Here is a 19,147-nt window from a genome sequence, read left to right as displayed (position 1 = left end):
TGGGCTGTTTTCCTTTTCAGCAGCTCTCACAGCTATTTTTGCGTTTCACTCTTAACCAAACTGCAAATCAAAAAACTCATTCGCAGGGAGCGATTCGCTTTTTTAGTATCAACAGACGCTTTTATCATCATCTTTTTGATGGCATATACTTGGAAACAGCTTTCCTTATGAATGCTTTCATTAGGATCGCAATAACACAAATGAAAAGACAACATAATACTAACTAAAACCGTTAACAATCAAAAAGAAATTTCGTAAATGTGACTAGCGTATAGTTTCAAAACAGAAATGCAAACTGTTCAAGGAAATCTTTCACAGTTATCGAAAAACAGACTCAAAAGCCATGAAAAATATTAAATAAATGAATGATTGCATTGCAAGTTCTACTGCAGTTTTCGATAACAAGAAAAAGAAAACAGTTGTGATGAGGGAAATAATAAACAAAAAGTGCCAACAAAGAAGCGTCGAGAACTTCTTAAGCGGAGCTGTCTTTCATTCTACAAAAACCAAAGAGACGAAAATTGTCATCTACTCATAACGATTACAATATATCTACTGATGAAGCTTTCTCATTGAAAGCGAAAAGCGCTTGACGAGTGATATTTTCAGCTTTCAGACAGCTTAAGACACAGACGAACAAAAGTAACATGAAGAGGTTACCACAGGTGAACGTTGGATACATTTCTATGCAGTACCTCGCAATTGGTGCATTTTACTCGTACTTTATTTCCCAGTTTTTTACACCAACTGTGACTCTAGATTATTACAACATTCATTTGAGAATTACCGCAGTCTAACTGTTAAAACAGACTGCTGTGTTAAACATTAAGGTACTTGTGGCTGAATGTGACGCAGATGCCACTGCTAATTGTAATTTCATTTCCTCTTGGAGACTTTTAGAAAGGCTTAATATTGGTTTTAAGATAGATTTTGCACACATTTCATCAACTTGTGTCGTAATACAACTGCTCATTGGCTCTTGCTTAACTAAAAGGTGAGGATCACACAAATAGGGCAACACTAGTAGGACAAATAAACATGGAGATTAGACACCTCTCTCTCTACACCAGTGTACAATGACTTGAAATAGTTGAGTATTGGTAACGCAACGAATGTAGATGAAATATGGTTGATGAAATAAATTACATATTTCAATGTCAAACCTAAGTCATTACTTCTGTAACTGTTCCCATCTTGAAATCGCCCCTACCCAGCAAAGAAATGACAAATACTTGTCAATGAAAATCTGAGTCGTTTTAAATACTTATGTTGATAGCCCTAGATTGTAGAGGGCACCCAGTACTGTCGTCGTCGTAGCCCTGGGGTGAGGCAGCATGCGATCTCACTAAGTGAAGCTGTTATATATGGTGGACGTATGGAGAGGGTTTTAAGGGCACAAGACGGCAAGGTCTTCAGCGCCCGTTCAGTAACAGATTGACAGATTGAGACGGGTCTCAAGAAAAGAGTCAGAACAATAAGATAAAACAGAACATAAGACACAGAAAACAAGCTTGGAAAAATATGTGCTTACCCACACCCAAGCGTGGGACGAAGCATGCCGCCAGCACTAAAACATGGACAACCCAGGAAGAAGGTGGTAGAGGGAGCTAAAGCAATATAGCAGAAAGTGTGGCTGGCTGACCGCTAGGAAGAAGGGAGGAGCCAGCCACTGTGCAATACACTAAAACCTCCGGCCTAAAAGTTCAGGCCAGAGTCTAGACACATCACAAAACTTTAAAACCCTAGACACACACATCTCATCATTAACTAAAACACAGGGCAGATCCCCATCAACTTGTGCTTCTGCCCTTGCATCACGGTATAAAATCCAGTCTGTTAAAATGTGCCGGACAGAGATGTGCACACCACAAGCATCGCACAACGGGGGATCTTCTCGCCGTAATAGAAAGCTGTGTGTGAGAGGACAGTGCCCATTCCGAAGACGCGTGAGGGTCACTTCTTCCTGCCTGAGCACCCGGCAGGAGGTACGCAACGGCCGAGTTGTTGACTTCACCAACCGCAGTTCATTGGCCGTCACCGCCAGCCATTCTTCCTCTCACAACTCCATACACTTCTTGTGGAGTGCAGAAATGACAGACTGCAAGGGAATAGGACACTGCACCACATCCTGCTCTCTGCAGGCCTCCTTGGCAGCCCGATAGGCCTGTTCATTGCCCCATATTCCTACATGACCAGGCACCCAGCAGAAGGACACCTCCTTACCCGCCTTTGTAGCAGGTACAGTTGGTCATATATTAGCTGGACCATCTCCTCAGTTGGGTACAGATTCTGCAATGACTGTAAGGTACTAAGAGAATCGGAGCAGAGGAGAAATCGATTGCCTCGAACGCGATTCATCCGCTCCAGTGCCTTCAGGATCGCGTGGAGCTCCGCTGCGAAAACGGTATATTCATCAGGGAGGCGAATCCGGGCAGCATGATCAGGGAACACCACAGAACAGCCAAGGAAATTATCCTGTTTGGAGCCATCAGTGTAAACGACGGTAAAACCTTGATGCACATCTAAAATGTTAAGAAACCGAGATTGGAATGTAAAATCTGGCATATTATCTTTCTTAAAATTAGTCAAATCTATAATAAGTCTGGGTCTCCGGAGGAGCCAAGGTGGAAATCTGCTCCAACCACGACGGAAAACATGAAGACCAGCCATATCCATCGCGGAGAGGCAATCCTGTACGCGAATCCCATAGGGCCGCGTAGCTCGTTGCCGGTTACGAAATAGCCGTGCCAGAGGAAGCTGAGCAACGGTATGGTATGCAGGTGTGTATGGTGTGGACAAAGTTTTATACGCCTGGAGCACCGTAATTAGCCGCCGCCGCATATGAAGTGGCGGTTCACCAGGCTCTGCACAGAGGCTTGGTATGGGGCTAGTTCTGAATGCCCCAGTGGCCAACCGAAGCCCTTCATGGTGCACAGCGTCTAACATCTTTAAGTAAGAAGGCCTCGCAGACCCATACACTGTGTACCCATAATCGAGCCGAGATTGCACAAACGTCCTGTAAAACTGTAGCAGACAAGTCCTATCGGATCCCCATGTACTGTGGCTAAGACATTTTAAAATACTTAAAACCTTAAGTGACCGTCGTTTCAGGTCTTTAAGACGAGGTAACCACGTAAGCTTCGAGTCAAAAATGAGCCCCAGAAATCTCACCGTGTCTTTAAAAGCGAAGACAGTGTCCCTTATCCTCAACTCAGGAAAGGTTAAAATCGAACTAGAACGGTGAAAAAGAACACACTGACTTCTCGGTGGATAACTGAAAACCACTCTTCTGCGCCCAGTCATTCAAACGTCTAAGAGTAAGTTGCAACTGACGCGTTGACGCTGTTATACCATTATAGGAAAAATTTATAGCCGGACACAGATGAGCGCCGTTCACATTGATACTAATGAAATACTGTTAAGATTTACCCATCTCGCCTTTACTTTGATCTGTATGAAAGTTGGCCTTCGATACTTCTTAACACCAAACGTATTTTTGTATCCAGTGTCTCAGAGATCTTCCGATAACTCAGAATTTTTCCCAGCTGGAACATGATTCTCTGTTGCATCCGACAGCTGGGAAGTAGTTTCTGGCTTTGAAAGAAACTGAAATGCATTTTTTTCTTGCAGACTGGGATAAACAAGTCCACTGTCATCTCTCTCGCAGTTGCATTAGCTTCACGTAAGATCCAGATTCATACTACTGAACTGGAAACAAGCACCGCTTCCGGTTTCCAAATAACACTTTACTGGCAATTCATCGGAAAGTGCGGATAACATATGAGCCCGCCCAAGGTTGCTCTCTAACACAGTCAAAACTTCGCTGGGTGAAAGAAGGGTAAAAATATAGACGCCAATTTTGTCATAGGTGCCAACATTCAACAATTTCCAAGAAAATTACAAAGTTTTGATGCTACTTCATGAGTTCACACCTGTGGCATTAAACCAAGCGAGCCAGTAGCTGAGTGGCTAAGAGCACAGTTTTGAATTTTTCGTGCTCTATGTTCAAATCTAATCATAATTTCTATTTTTTCCTTTTATTGCCACAGAAATATGTAACATCAATGACAATAATATTTTTTGTGGCATCGTGAAATAAGATGGGGTTATTAATAAAAGAAATAATCATTCCAAATCGTATTAAAACAGATTTTATTGTCACTGGCCTCATATAACATTCTATAATTAACAGTAACTTAAAATGAAAAAGGTATAAATTCTAGTATTTCATTGTTTGCTTTGACTTTTTTACTTCAAGAGAACCAATGCATTCACTAGAATTATATATAGCACAAAAACGTTCAAAGCATGGGGCATCCAGACTCCTCATACTTTTTAGAAACACCTTAGTTGTGAAAAAATTTCCAGGGAGTACTTAGAACGTATTACATGAACAAAATATCACTTGAAAACTCCTTATATTATCCTGATGCAAAAACTGGCGGCATCAAAGATATATATTAGTGGTACAGGATTTGTTTTCAACGAATCTCGATTGCAGAACTAACAGCAATGATCTTAGCGTGTCTTTCAGCTCAAACACAATGGTGATTGTCTCAGATTACCCTAACAACCACATATACTCTACTACAGCCAGAAGAGAAAGACAGTTCTTTGAGAGACACCCTTCTCCCTCCCTTGTGAAGCTTCTAAAAGTGATTAGCAGCAGTGTTGCCAGATTTGAGTAATTACCCAGAATGAGGATATTTTGAGAGCTTTGGGGCTTTACATAAGTTACATGTTACATCAGCAGACAGCGCTACATGACTCTAAATTTGTGGGTATTTCGAGTGAATTTTTGCTGGAGTTGTAGGGGTAAAAAGGAATTTATGATTGGTCGCACTTGTTGGCACTGTTGTTTTGGCCCTCTGCTATTTTCCCTGGCTTCTTCCTGCTGATACAGTTACTATCTTCACATGTTTCGTTGTTACAGAAAAGAACTATTGCTTATTTTTTCCAAAAGTAATTACATTTTTCCTGTTGTACTTTTAATAAAAACGTAAAATCTTGCTAAGTTGCTAAACTTTATTTAACCCTTCTTCTAGAACTCATTGTTCTAAGCTTCGTATATGACTATGCATCAGACCACTACTCCTGTAATATCACTGTGAACTGTTTTTTTTTTTAATGTTGGCTCATGTTTAAAAATCCTGGAATCTTGTTCTTTTATTTAAATTTTTTACTCCCAGTTCCTGAATATTGTTACATAAATAAATTGTTGTGACATAGCCGACCGCAGTGGTCTAGCGGTTCTAGGCGCGCAGTCCGGAACTGCGCGACTGCTACGGCCACAGGTTCGAATCCTGCCTCGGGCATGGATGTGTGTGATGTCCTTAGGTTAGTTAGGTTTAAGTAGTTCTAAGTTCTAGGGGACTGATGACCACAGATGTTAAGTCCCATAGTGCTCAAAGCCTTTTGTTGTGACATATATTTCAGTTGTAGCCCGTGAAAGAATAAAGCAATTATGTGTACGTATGGTACAAAATAAAAAAGTCTATTGCCAAGTTGCAACAACTTTTTCTTTAAAGGAATGTATTCTTATGGAATGGTCCATATTTATCATTATATTATCTGCTAGTGTTTCTAGATATATTTTTTCCTTTTTTTTAGGAATATTGTCTCAATTTAAATGATATGGCACTAGGTGGAAAATGTGTCTTTAATTTCAACTGAATAGAAAATAAATTGTTTAAAGATTATCTTTTAACATATAGCAAGGATGAACATAGAGTAAAATGCATTGCATGCTACAAAGATCTTTTTTAACGCCAATATGGGTGAATCTGGCCTGAATCAATCATGAGCAATAAAAAACATCAAGACATTTTAAAGGAAACATTGTCTACTAGAAAAAATGCATTTCAATTTCTTTCAAAGCCACAAACTTCTTCCCAGCAGTCAGATACAAACGAGAATGATGTTCCACCTGGAAAAGAAAATTCTGAATTATCTGGAGACCTCTGAGACAGCAACATATTACTGGGTGTTGAGATCTATCAAATGCCATCATTCACACAATATAGTCATTCATTAAGCCTTCAAAATTATATTTCTTGACAATGCTGTTGCTGCTAACTTCTCATGTAGTGAAAAGAAAACCGTCCACACAGCAGTGTTTGAACTCATCCCACTCTTTAAAAGTATTCTGCTAAAAGATTTTGAAGGAAAGAATCTTGTCCTTCTCTTTGATGAAATACTGAGTTCAAAAATCTAATGAAGTAGATGGGCATTCACATTGGGTTCCGATTGAAACAAGCTTTGTATCACCGGTCTTTCGTTGCTATACTACTACAAGTGACATGTCTGAATATCCGCTGTGTTCCTCTTTGCCCTTACTATTTAAAAATGTGGCACAGTTTTCTATGGATGGAATAAATGTCAACTAGAAATTGCACAAAGCTTAGAAGAATACATTAATAATGATTATAGCAATCAGCCAATAAATACTGGGACTTCCTTATTACATATTATCCATAATGCTTTTAGACAAGAGTGTGAGTCCTTAGTTTGGCTCACCAAAAGGCATTTTTAGTGTTTATCAATTATTCAAATGCTCTCCAGCTAGGAGAGAGAATTTTAGTATCATTAATGGAGTATAATTCTCTTTGAAATTTGTTTACACTGATACTTATAAAATGTATCTGTATCTGAGAAACTATCAGAAATTTTACCTGCACTGCAAATATATTTGAAACAGATAGCGAAGGGGAAATGGGCCAAATCGTTTCAAAATATCTGGATTAGTATCAGAGATGATTTGTAAGGCTTAACACTTTTTTAAGTATTGCAAGCATTTTGCAGCTGTTCCTTAACATATATTGGACTGATAAACCTATGAGTGGTTGTTGTTGTGGTCTTCAGTCCTGAGACTGGTTTGATGCAGCTCTCCATGCTACTCTATCCTGTGCAAGCTTCTTCATCTCCCAGTACCTACTGCAACCTACATCCTTCTGAATCTGCTTAGTGTATTCATCTCTTGGTCTCCCCCTACGATTTTTAACCTCCACGCTGCCCTCCAATACTAAATTGGTGATCCCTTGATGCCTCAGAACATGTCCTACCAACCGATCCCTTCTTCTGGTCAAGTTGTGCCACAAACTTCTCTTCTCCCCACTCCTATTCAGTACTTCCTCATTAGTTATGTGATCTACTCATCTAATCTTCAGCATTCTTCTGTAGCACCACATTTCGAAAGCTTCTATTCTCTTCTTGTCCAAACTATTTGTCGTCCATGATTCACTTCCATACATGGCTACACTCCATACAAATACTTTCAGAAATGACTTCCTGACACTTAAATCTATACTCGATGTTAACAAATTTCTATTCTTCAGAAACGCTTTCCTTGCTATTGACAATCTACATTTTATATCCTCTCTACTTCGACCATCATCAGTTATTTTGCTCCCCAAATAGCAAAACTCCTTTACTACTTTAAGTGTCTCATTTCCTAATCTAATACCCTCAACACCACCTGACTTAATTCGACTACATTCAATTATCCTCGTTTTGCTTTTGTTGATGTTCATCTTATATTCTCTCTTCAAGACACCATCCATTCCGTTCAACTGCTCTTCCAAGTCCTTTGCTGTCTCTGACAGAATTACAATGTCATCGGCGAACCTCAAAGTTTTTATTTCTTCTCCATGGATTTTAATACCTACTCCGAATTTTTCTTTTGTTTCCTTTACTGCTTGCTCAATATACAGATTGAATAACATTGGGGAGAGGCTACAACCCTGTCTTACTCCCTTCCCAACCACTGCTTCCCTTTCATGTCCCTCGACTCTTGTAACTGCCATCTGGTTTCTGTACAAATTGTAAATAGCCTTTCGCTCCCTGTATTTTACCCCTGCCACCTATAGAATTTGAAAGAGAATATTCCAGTCAACATTGTCAAAAGCTTTCTCTAAGTCTACAAATGCTAGAAACATAGGTTTGCCTTTCCTTAACCTTTCTTCTAAGATAAGTCGTAAGGTCAGTATTGGCTGTTGCCTCACGTGTTCCAGTATTTGTACGGAATCCAAACTGATCTTCCCCGAGGTCAGCTTCTACTAGTTTTTCCATTCGTCTGTAAAGATTTCGTGTTAGTATTTTGCTTCTGTGGCCTATTAAACTGATTGTTCGGTAATATTATATTATATTAAAATTCTATTATTATATTATATTAAAAAATCCTGCTTTAATACAAAGATTTTGGAAACCAATATTGGTGAATAAGTCAGCTACAGTCCTCTTAATAAAAGTTGAATGCAGTAACCCCAAAGCACCATCTTACTAAACAAAAACTTCAACCTGGATTTGTTGGTGGAAAACAGATTGAAGAATTCCATCCTTCTAAAAAGATTTCCAATGGGGATATGCTGACTTTACAGAAGGATGTAAAATTTATGCTAATTGAAATGGTATGAGCTATAATTTCAAAATCACCGGAAATTTTCAGCATTGTAGGAAGTGTATCATGTTTAATACCAATACATTGAATGGAAAAGAAATGAAATAGTATGAAGAAGATCAAATGTGTTTTAAGTAGATTGTTAGGTTGAAATATTGCGAAAATTGCGGGTTGTGATAATATTCTGGAAGATTTTGCCAGTGTTATCAAGGAAAATATTTCTGAAAATACTGATGAAATTTTAAATTTTGGCAAAGAAACTACTCGATTGGATGACGTTTTTTCCTCACATTTAAACAGAAAACACACAAAATTTGGCCATGAATCCAGAATACTCTTCTATTGTCATGACCAAGAAAATGTAGAAAGAGGTTTTAGCATTAAAAAAATTGAAGTCGAAAATCTTTCTGAGAATTATATGTAGCACTGAGAATCATTGGTGTTGATATACATATCGTAGTTGGAGATGTAACAAAAGTTATTATCAACAAAGGTTTTCACAACTCCGTTTCAATGGTGAAACACCTTTATAATCAATATCATTAAGATGTAAAAGACACAAAAAACAATAAACAAATAAATGACCTGGAGGAAAAGGAGCTTAAAAAGAAAAGAAAATGTCTACAATGTTGAGTAGATTACCTTACAAAATCTGCTGATGAATTTTCTGACCATACAAATAATGATGTAACTTAGATTGAGGTTTTCACTCTGCAACGGAGTGTGTGCTGATATGAAACTTCCTGGCAGATTAAAACTGTGTGCCGTACCCAGATTCGAGCTCAGCACCTTTGCCTTTTGCGGGCAAGTGCTCTACTATCTGAGCTACCCAAGCACGACTCACAACCCGTCCTCACAGTTTCAAGGTCGCAGAAGAGCTTCTGTTAATTTTGGAAGGTAGGAGACGAGGTACAGGCAGAATTGAAGCTGTGAGGTCCGTCACACAGTTTTAATCTGCCAGGAAGTTTCATGATATAACTTTGTTAAAAAACTCAAATACTTTGAGAAAGTCTGCAAAGAAAACAGAAATGAACTGCGGAAATGGGAGGAAACAAATAATTTCAAAGCAACAAATTAGCTTCAGTACATAATTTCTTGTAACATATATTTCTGCCTTCAAAATACTTTTATGGAACTTTTCCAGTATTTTTTCTTTTAATTTAAATATTACTTTAGTTCGTCATTTCCTTCTGGTTTTTCATTTATTCTAATTTTTAAAAGTATGGAACTCGTAGATAACTTTCCATAAGTAATTACTAATCACTGTTTATACTTTGTCTGCGTATAACGTATAATTTTAATGAAATATTCAAGAGTAGAAAATGTAGATTGATATTTTACATGAATAAATGTAGTGTTGCCCTTTTAATAATTTTTCATAAGCATGTCTGAAATGAACAGGTGTCATGTTCATACAGGTAGTGAAATAAAAATATGATACACGTGCACATGACACACAAAGAGTTTTTATGGTCTATATGGTCTGCATATCTGACCATTTCTCAGTGATGAAAAAAAAAGAGGAACACCGTTAGCTGTTCTGTATTTAAACGTACGAAGCTAATAAGCAATATAGTGAATACTGTGAATATTTATCATTACTTATTACATTCTAATAAAATAAAATTTGTTTGAAATTCTTTCCCCAAATGGATCATTAGAAATTACTGTGTGCATGCTCATGTTGCATACATGAAATAATATGGCTTGGAGACTACTTGAATAGTCATGGATTTTTTTCTTGGTAACTCTATACGCATCATGATTCAAAGCATAAAAATGCAGAGCACCACCAGCAACGTGTCAAGGCGCATATGCCAGAGTCACATTGTTTAGTGTGAATATGAGTAGGAAAAGTTACACCGTTGATGTTTCTATTCGCCTCATGCTCTGGTGACAACTTCGTGGCAAAATAAACATATAAAGTTATTTTGTTGAAACCTGGAGGGTGTCACTCATAACGAATCCAGAAGTGTGTTTTGCTGACCACGTCACTTCTTCCCGTGATTTCGTTTCGCTGCACAGTGAGAATAGGGCACTTCTGTTATGGGCGAATGTAATTATCCACCTGTCAGTAAAAGCATATTTCGTGGTGTTGACATAACAGCATATACTTTGGTAGAACTATTTTTAAGGTCGATGCCTCGATTTCGTCGACAAACAGACCATTTTATAAGAAGGGATAGCTTTGCTCATCCTACGTGTCAAGGTACAGCAACGACTCTTTTTTTCAAAGTTTTTCGACTTTTTCTTATAATTTAAATTAAATATTTTGAAATATTCTCACGTAAGGGATGACATAGAGGTAGCAAATTTATGCTTTTGAGTCCAAGAACCTCGTTGCAACAGGAACCGCAGCTTATTTTACCACATACATTGCGAATTATCTTTCTTAAATAACACTGGGGCAAGGGAACTACATCTGTTACAGTTATATGCTACCTTAGCGGTAGAGTGTTCACTCTTCAGTGAAACGATTGCATTAATTTTCCGTTCTAATCTCCCTGGAGGTCAGACCTCTTCTGTGAAAGAGTCGCTAGCAGGCATACCTACAATCAGTAAGAAAACCGTAAGAAACTTCTTACTGTAAGTTTCGTTGCTACCTTGATTCTGTAGTCTGTCGATCTAAAGATGAAAAACTTGCAGAATTGCACACTTTTTAATGTCTGTTTTTTCTGCTTCCGTCAATTGTATTAACTTAATTGTTGCACTGAATGATTTGTTACCTGGATTTCGTTACGTAGTTACCCCTGATGCTAAAGTTGCACATTTTTGTCGTCGCCCTTCCTGTAACGCTGCTTCAGTATGACTGTGAACTAAACATAGGCACAGACTGATACGAAGGTGAAAGTGTGTATTATCCAGCTAAGTTTTGAATATTTGAGATACTTTGTTTTATTGAGATACTTTTTTCGTAACACTATTGTAAGTTGTAATTCATTTGTATTATTACAGTGCACACTACAAAGCATTTTTCGATAGTCTATGAATACAATAGATAAATATAATAGATGTATTAGTCAGCAACAGTATAGTCCCCCACGTTATCTAAAACAGCCTGATAAAGCTAGGGTAGTTTTTTGACTTCATGCATGTCGACGATTTATGATGATAGCACTTCGTCTCCTTGCACATTATTGTCACAAACGGTAAACCTGTGCGGTTCAGCATAACGGTCAGGCAAGGGGTCTCACGCTTTGTGCCACTGGCTGTACGTTCGTGGAGCAGTCGAAATATCTAAGAATAAGTTCAGTAGCAGAAGGTGTGACAGCTACCGGCTTTTGTCTTTGCGGCTACCCGCTACCAAGGATGTAAACACCCTGCCATGGAGAGAGATGACCACAAACAAACACCAGGGAGCAACTGAGACAGCAGCACAACAACAGTATGTAGGATTCCCCCTATCTTTCAGTATCTATGCCATGGATTCAGCAAATAACTACAGTCCTGATGATTTTTATCTAGTAAGTGGACTTGTGCGAAAATGGGTGAGGAAGTAGCCTGTTATAAGTGAACGCGACAGTGTTCAGCCCTCCGGACACACCGGGGGGGTTCGGAAGAAGAGCCCAGCAGAGGGATCGAAACAACGAGCAGTGCAGAAATCTGAAGTGGAATACTACGCGGCCGAACGACTAAGAAGATTTTATGATCAGTGACATCGGCAGACTTACATTATCTATGTAATACGGAATTTCCCACTAGATGTCACGAGAGGGGGACCCGCCAGTATAAAAAGAGGCGGGGAGCATAATGTTGTCAGTAGAGAAGCAGTAACAGAGGAATGTGACAGTTGATTGGTTGATTTTGGGGAGGAGACCAAATAGTGAGGTCATCGGTCTCATTTGATTATGGAAGGAAGTCGGCCGTGCCCTTTCAAAGGAACCATCCCGGTATTTGCCTGAAGCGATTTAGGGAAATCACGGAAAACCTAAATCAGGATGGCCAGACGAGGGATTGAACCGCTGTCCTCCTGAATGCGAGTCGACTGTCCTAACCACTGCGCCACCTCGCTCGGTGAATGGGACAGCTCATTGACTTTGAACGTGGTTTAGTCGTTGGATATTACCTGAATAAGATATCCATCAGGAACATTTCAGTCCTTCTAAAGCTGCCCAAGTCGACTATTGGTGATGTTATGATGAAGCAGAAACGCGGAATAACAAGCACAGTTAATCCAAGACTATACAGACGTCTTGAAGTTACCGCTAGGCAACATCGAGGATTGGAGAGTCTGGCAGTAAAAATTGCAAGAAATAAGTGGAAGGAATCAAAGTGCTACCATGAGCCCAGCGAGCACAGCCTAGGGAGTTAAAAAGAACGAGACACAATGCTCGAGCCTCTACTCATAAGCCACGTATTTCTGGAGTCAGTACCAGGCGATGTTTGGGTTATCTAAAGAGCGACGCCGCTGGACAGTGGATAACTGGAAACGAATGATTTGTAGTGCAGAATCATACTATACACAGCGGTAAACAGATGGAAGGGTCCGGGTATGGCAAATACCGACAGTTAAGTGCGTATGAGATAGTGTTACGGTATCGTGGTGTTTTTCGTGGTTAGAGTGTAGTCCCATTACTGCACTTAGGAAAGTGCTAAATGTGGAAGAATATGAACATACATTCCGGGAAATGGAAAAAAGAACACATTGACACCGGTGTGTCAGACCCACCATACTTGCTCCGGACACTGCGAGAGGGCTGTACAAGCAATGATCACACGCACGGCACAGCGGACACACCAGGAACCGCGGTGTTGGCCGTCGAATGGCGCTAGCTGCGCAGCATTTGTGCACCGCCGCCGTCAGTGTCAGCCAGTTTGCCGTGGCATACGGAGCTCCATCGCAGTCTTTAACACTGGTAGCATGCCGCGACAGCGTGGACGTGAACCGTATGTGCAGTTGACGGACTTTGAGCGAGGGCGTATAGTGGGCATGCGGGAGGCCGGGTGGACGTACCGCCGAATTGCTCAACACGTGGGGCGTGAGGTCTCCACAGTACATCGATGTTGTCGCCAGTGGTCGGCGGAAGGTGCACGTGCCCGTCGACCTGGGACCGGACCGCAGCGACGCACGGATGCACGCCAAGACCGTAGGATCCTACGCAGTGCCGTAGGGGACCGCACCGCCACTTCCCAGCAAATTAGGGACACTGTTGCTCCTGGGGTATCGGCGAGGACCATTCGCAACCGTCTCCATGAAGCTGGGCTACGGTCCCGCACACCGTTAGGCCGTCTTCCGCTCACGCCCCAACATCGTGCAGCCCGCCTCCAGTGGTGTCGCGACAGGCGTGAATGGAGGGACGAATGGAGACGTGTCGTCTTCAGCGATGAGAGTCGCTTCTGCCTTGGTGCCAATGATGGTCGTATGCGTGTTTGGCGCCGAGCAGGTGAGCGCCACAATCAGGACTGCATACGACCGAGGCACACAGGGCCAACACCCGGCATCATGGTGTGGGGAGCGATCTCCTACACTGGCCGTACATCACTGGTGATCGTCGAGGGGACACTGAATAGTGCACGGTACATCCAAACCGTCATCGAACCCATCGTTCTACCATTCCTAGACCGGCAAGGGAACTTGCTGTTCCAACAGGACAATGCACGTCCGCATGTATCCCGTGCCACCCAACGTGCTCTAGAAGGTGTAAGTCAACTACCCTGGCCAGCAAGATCTCCGGATCTGTCCCCCATTGAGCATGTTTGGGACTGGATGAAGCGTCGTCTCACGCGGTCTGCACGTCCAGCACGAACGCTGGTCCAACTGAGGCGCCAGGTGGAAATGGCATGGCAAGCCGTTCCACAGGACTACATCCAGCATCTCTACGATCGTCTCCATGGGAGAATAGCAGCCTGCATTGCTGCGAAAGGTGGATATACACTGTACTAGTGCCGACATTGTGCATGCTCTGTTGCCTGTGTCTATGTGCCTGTGGTTCTGTCAGTGTGATCATGTGATGTATCTGACCCCAGGAATGTGTCAATAAAGTTTCCCCTTCCTGGGACAATGAATTCACGGTGTTCTTATTTCAATTTCCAGGAGTGTATTTCACACCATTTTGTGTTACGTATAGTAGAGGAACAGGTGGGAGACGATGGTTGTCCGTAGCAGCATGACAATGCATCCTGTCATAAAACAACATCAGTGAGGCAATGGTTTGAGTAGAATAACATTTCTGAAATGGGCTGGCCAGCACGAGTCCAGAGCTGAACCATATGGAACACCTTTGGGATGAGTCAGAACGTCGTCTTCGCACCAGATCCCAGCGCCAAACGTCACTACCTTCTCTGGTTTCGGCTCTTGAGGAAGAATGGGCTGTCCTTCATACACGGACATTCAGATACCACACTGAAAAGTGTCCCTTGCAGAGTCACTCCATCATAATAAAGACGAAGGATGGACACTATTAAAGTCCACTAGTAGGTGTCAGAATAATTTTGATCAGATAGTGTAGATAGTTACCTAGTTCATATAACCTGTGAGTGGTTGGAGTCGTGATAGCACTACTTCATACAGACATCGCCAAGCCATCAGTATAAATATATTGATGCATTAGTGTACAAAATGCTCAGAAAATGTTTGGAATCACTTTAAAGTCTTGCGTAGCTCGTGATTTGTAGAGCGGCAGCCCTTTCTCCATACTCTTTCGAACTCAACAAATCACAATATACAGCCACAAAAGTAGTGGAATCTAAGTGCAGTTCAATGGAGTGGGCTGTACAGTGCTATCAGTCTCCGATGATGCCTATTTGCTTGCCCGGCGTGACTGTACCAGCAAGGCGGACGCAGAGATGCTTTTCTGCGCATTATAGAATTCGAAAGTACAAGCTACTCTCGATACGTCAGCTGATACGGGATCCTGATGACGTACCGAATGCAAATCAACTGCTTTATCAGGAGATTGTTTAATAAAGACCTCTACGATTAGGAAATCTGCATAGGATTGTCAACAATGGATATTTTCACACAGAAATTTACAACAACGACTAACAATCCGATTAGAAGTAGTTGCGATTTTACAGCGAACGGGTTGGAGCACTTCCACCGACAGAAAACCAAAGAGAATTGCACTGGCTTTGTGAGCTCCCAGTATGTTGCTGAGCAAAGATTTGTACTCGGCATTTCTCAAGTAGGAAGCTTTTCTATTCCTGAAAACTTTTCTTACGTCAAGAAACACATAACAGTGGCCATTATTAAAATTAAGAACGTAATTTTTAGGGTTCCGTACCTCAATTGGTAAAAACGGAAACTTTAAACGATCATTTCATTATCTGTCCGTCCGCCTGTCTGTCTATCTGCCTCTCCGACAGTGAAACACCCCTTTTCTCAGGGAAGGTTAGACTTATCAGGTTGAAGTCTATGTCACACATTAGGGTATACTGTCCCTTGGGGATGCAAAATTGAAGCTTATAACACAGTGTAATCAAAAGATACAGCCATTTATGTAATTTATTTTGATACTCACAGATTCACTCATCAAAACCCATAGGATACTTCGCATTAACCTAGAATCAAGAAATTTGGAGAGTAGCGAGGTTACACGGTACTAGTGAGGAAAAAAAATCCTAAAATTGTTAATTTGTGATTAGATCACAGTTTTTCTCCATTTCTTATCTGATTGTCTGTCTGTCCGTCTGTTAAGACCCCTCTTTCCCAGGAAAGGGTAGATTATTAGTTTGAAATTTATTTCACATATTAAGGTCTTCTGTCCCTTGGTGGTGTAAAACACTGAAACTTCTAAGTTACTGAAATCAAATGATATTTCTACTTAATTCACATATATGATAATCGCAAACTCACTCATCAAAACTTCATCTACAGACATGATATCTGTCAAGAAGCAGGGTACCACAGTACATTTAAAGGAAAAAAATCCAACAGTTGTTAATTTGTAACTATATCACACGAAAAAATTATGTTTTTGTCATTTTTTACCCGAAGGTCTTTGTGTCCTCTTAAGCCCCGTTTTTGTCAGGAATGTCTGTCTGCAAAAAAGAGTCTTTCCTGTATCGATATCAATAACAGGCAAAAAGTGCCGACGTTCTTGATTCCCGGGGTGGATGAACTGTCTAGAAACATAATTAAGTTTGTTCGGAACCGACGGTGCGCGAGTACTACTCACACTTATCCTGGTATTTCACGCGTAGCCATACTACAGAGATGTACCGAGAAGCCTAAAAATTATGACCACTACTCTTCGTGCGACTTGAATGTCTTCTGGTGGCATCACGGGTTCTTAAGTTGACAAGGAAAGAATATATAATCTATTGCAAAGAGGTGCACGATGACTTCCTAATGGATCGTCTGAAGTCTGTAGGAGTTAGTCAACTTCGGCCCGCTCTTGTTTAGTTTACGGCTGCTGCCAACCTCAGCGATCTAGTAGAGAACCTTGGGTATGTAGCCATTGCGAAGCGTTGATTGCGGTTAGTTGCGTTGTATCGCAAATACATCTTTTGATGAGTGACGAAGCGGTTTCTGGTTCATCGCGGGCAGCGCCAGATACTCATTCCACTCCTCGGAGAAGGCCAAGGAGTAGTACTTTACCGAGCGGAGCTATAAGAAATGTCTGATAACGTTGCTGAATGTTGTGAGCAAGAGAGCAGAAATAAAGAGCTCTTCCGTCCTGTCTCTAAGCTAAGGTTGCCAACTGTCCCGATCTTCTAGGGATCATCCCTACTTTTCCTTGACTGCCCCATGTCCCTACATGAGTATGACGAAACTTTCTCAAGCCCATAGTCTTTTGGTTTACTTTTGTAGTTTTCCTTTTTTATACCATACTACGTAATTTTTAATTTCGTCTTCGTAAGTTTATCATCTTATTCTTCTTAGCCAAAGCCAATACGTCTAAAATACACGAGAGAGTAACAAAACAATGTGTTTAAAAGTCTTCTGTTTCGCCGCCTCGTTTTCATACTACTTGGTGCTGAAGAGGCTGATTACAGTCATTTTAAGTTTACAAAATTTCGAGTCATATGTAAAATGCTCAGTAGAATAAGGGAAATACAAATAGCAATGGCTTTCACTACAATAATGACAATTACGTGATTCAGAAAGAAACCCGAAAGAAAAAGAAAAAAGAATGTGGTCATTTCGTAATGAATGGTTAGAGGATAAAGAATTCAAAAGTTGAAACTTCCTGGCAGGTTGAAACGTTGTGCCGGACAGAGACTCGCGCTCGGAACCTTTGCCTCTCGCGGGTAAACGCTCTACCGAATGAGCTACCTAAGCACGACACAGGACCCGTCCTCACAGCTGCACTAACGCCAGTTCTGATTTTGTAGGCATCATCCCTACTTTTCCTTAACTGTCCCATGTCCCTACATGAGTATGAAGCGACTTCCTCTCGGAAGGCAAAGGTCCCGAGTTCGAGTCTCGGTCCGGCACACAGTTTTAATCTACCAGGTAGATTCATATCAGCGTACACTCAGCTGCGGAGTGAAAGTGTCATTTTGGAATTCAAAAGTTGATTAGCTAAAGGTGATGATGAAAGGAAGGGAAATCGCACAGAATGTCCTGCTCCTTTCAATAAAAAGTGAGGGTGTCGGGACTGCTACATAAGACAACAAGTCTGACTATTAGCTACAGCCCCAGCCCCAGCCCCACTGGTTTTCACCAATGTATAAGGTCAGAGCTGTTAATGTTTACATATTTTAAATTTCAAGTGTGGCGCTTGCGGTTTAGCTTTGGTGTGAAGATAAATACTGACGAACATTAGCAAGACGTTTGAAGTATCCCGACGTTTTACTTGCCGAAGGTGGTAGTGTCCCGACTTCTGAGTTGCCAAAGGCGTCAATCCTACCCTCAGCCGGTGCGCGGAATAGTGGTGTACACTGCAGCAAGCTTCAGTTCTGTGAAAAGACTTCGTAATGTTTTCAAAGCTAATCCTGGAAAATCTCCAGAACCTCCCAGCAGAAGGAGGTAAAGTCTAATTTTTCTGTTCCACAGAGTTTTGAAGCTGCCTTCCTCCTTTTTTGAATTGGTTTAAAATGGTCATTTTGCTTTTGGGTGTAAAAGCAGTGTAGCACCAACGCGGGGCCCTTCAAGGTGTACGAGAAAGACAGGCCGCGGCGCGTACGTCACAAAGGTAGGCCTGAGTTCGCTCGCACAACTCAGCAAACAAACTACGTTTCTACATCTGTTAACTCGTAACTAGGAGTATACGTACAAACGGGAACTGCATCTCCTACTGGAATGAGCTATTGTGGATCTTACTGTTATTAGTCCTACAGTGATCGGAAGTCCATGGGCCTATATATAAGTTGTTATGGCTGTATTGGGGTACAATAAAATTAAAATCTTGCCAAAATGATTATCAGTTACATAGGCACCACTTCTTGTATGAAATAAGGACTGTTGAGCAGAAGAGACTAAACTCCATAAACAAGCCGGTATACCGTTTATATGGAATATTGATCTTAAATTAAATTTTGTTGTAGTACTGTTAATCAGTAAGACTTCATAACAGCGGATTCCAGTAGAAAATACAATTCTAGTTTGTACGTACACGTCCAGCTGCAAGTTAACAGGTCCAGAAACGCATTTTATCTGCTGACCTGAACGAGCGAGCGAGTTGAGGCCTACCTTCGTGACAAACGCACCGCGGCCTGTCTTTCTCGGGGGCCTCGTGTTGCCTTCTCAGATACACTTCGCGAACGCTCGGCTCCGTTCGGAGCGGAGCCTATGGGAGATCAGTGTCAATGCAAAGGTACCCACTAAACTTCATAACTTTTTAATGCGTTAGCCATAGCTTGTACGCG

The sequence above is a fragment of the Schistocerca cancellata genome, chromosome 6, assembly GCF_023864275.1.
Source record: "Schistocerca cancellata isolate TAMUIC-IGC-003103 chromosome 6, iqSchCanc2.1, whole genome shotgun sequence".
In the NCBI taxonomy this organism is placed as follows: domain Eukaryota; kingdom Metazoa; phylum Arthropoda; class Insecta; order Orthoptera; family Acrididae; genus Schistocerca; species Schistocerca cancellata.
Note: the sequence above shows the minus strand (reverse complement) of the source record.